This window comes from Crocuta crocuta, unplaced genomic scaffold (genome assembly GCF_008692635.1).
Source record: "Crocuta crocuta isolate KB4526 unplaced genomic scaffold, BGI_CrCroc_1.0 scaffold696, whole genome shotgun sequence".
Lineage (NCBI taxonomy): Eukaryota > Metazoa > Chordata > Mammalia > Carnivora > Hyaenidae > Crocuta > Crocuta crocuta.
In genome coordinates this window covers 740,049-742,028 of record NW_027529467.1, presented here as the reverse complement: position 1 = coordinate 742,028, position 1,980 = coordinate 740,049, and the positions used below count along the sequence as shown (strand labels likewise).

Sequence of the window (1,980 nt, the reverse complement as noted above, 5' to 3'; positions counted from 1 at the left end):
TTAAACATTAAACAGAAAACATAGCAGGGTTTTGTTGGGAACATGTGAAAAATACCTTAAATTCAGTACTGGCACATATAAGAGAAGCACAAACATCTATTATATTAACCCTCCACATACATGTAAGGAGACCAAATGCCAAATTGAGAAGTATGTTGCATATGGATCATGGAAGAGAGAGGTCAGGGAACCATAACCTGACCTGGTCCACAGCTGAGGTCATTTCTAAGGTTGGTATCTAGTGTATAAAGGTAAACGTGATCCCTGGATTCACAGAACTCATGGCCACCATTCTTTAAGCAATTGTACAGAAAACAGACCATCTTTAAGAAGTAGTAGGTTACAGGGGCACCTGGGGGGCTCAGTCAGTTAAGCATCTGACTTCAGCTCAGGTCATCATCTTGCAGTTTGTGAGTTCGAGCCCCACGTCGGACTCTGTGCTGACGGCTCAGAGTCTGGAACCTGCTTCGGATTCTGTATCTCCCTCTCTCTCTGCCCCTCCCCAACCCATACTCTGTCTCTCTCGCTCAAAAATAAATGAACGTGAAAATAAAAAAGAAGTAGTTGATTATATCTGAAACTCTGAAATACAGCATGGCGATAACAAGCCAAAGTCATATTTAATGATTGCCCAGCAAACCTTATTAATGTAAAATCACTGGCTGACCCACAGCCTTACAAGATCTTTTTCTTTTCCCACATATAAAAGTTTATTTCTGACCTCCTGGATTGCTGGTTTTCATCCTGTTGAAAAAATCAGCAATTACAGTTCCTATCAATAACCTGTCTTTGCTGTAGCAAAATCAACACGTCTACATATAATGTGTCTATTTTGTTCTGGGAATGAGATATGGAAATGTTCCATAGGAAGCCATGATCCATACAGAGAAGGAGCATTTAAGAATTTTGAGTGTTTAATGGGAGATGAGATTTGCATTGCATTCAAATAACATAAATATTCTTAAAGCAAATACTGTATGTAGTTGAGCCCTGCATCTGTTTCTACTTAATTACTGAAGCCTTTATGGGAATGCTTGTGTCGGAGAGAAGACAAGAAATGAGAAGCTAAATTTAGTTTCAGAAGCATTGAACCTCCTGTGGGAAATCTGTCACTATGGATGTTATAATTGTAATCATAAGAAGATCCATTGGTACAAAATAGAGACATGATTATCAGCTAGGGGACAGGAGGTGGGACAAGTAGAAACAATATGAATATCTTTTTCAAGCTACACAAAACCCCCTTGTCTGTAACTGCAATACATTCATACGAGCACCTAAGGGAGAGGAAAAGAATTAGGTTGGATAAAATCATGATAAACTGACATTCTGTATCATACCTTAGAAGTAATCTGTTAAGAGTCTCTGCGTTTTATTTGGAAAGTCATATTACTAAGTGAGAAACATGCCTTGTGCTATGCTCCCAATTTGGAGAGAATCTATACAGNTGATGGATGGATAAAATTAATCTCTTATGACAAACCTAGCTCACAGCTTTAAGAGAATAAATGCACATTTCTAAAAAAAAAAACCACAAGGTATTTAAATAAACATAGTTTCCCATAATACACATTACAATTTCAAATTTAAAAGTCAACAGTCCTTCAGACTACTTTAACAAATTTTTCAGTATTGAGGGAAGATTCTGTCGTTTTTAGCAAATCTTAAAAAGGCATTTGAGGGGCACCTGGATGGTTCAGTTGATTAAGCATCGGACTCTTGATTTCATCTCAGTCATTAATCTCATGGTCCTGAGACTTGAGCCCCGTGTTGAGCTCTGTATTGACAGCATGGAGTCTGCTGGAGATTCCCTCTCTTCCTCTCTCTCTCTCTGTCCCTTCCCTGCTCACACATGCATGTGTGTGCATGTGTGCTCTCTGTTTCTCTAAATATATAAGTAAAACTTTAAAACAAAAAGGCACTCGAATTCATGAAACTAATAGTATAAATATATATTTAACTTCAGTTATGTTTTAAGAG

General features: G+C 37.8%; 1 protein-coding gene across 1 annotated transcript in view; it reads right to left on the bottom strand.

Moving 5' to 3' along the window:
- Positions 1-1,980, bottom strand: part of CFAP47 (cilia and flagella associated protein 47) — a 492,482-nt gene that overhangs the window by 37,811 nt on the left and 452,691 nt on the right.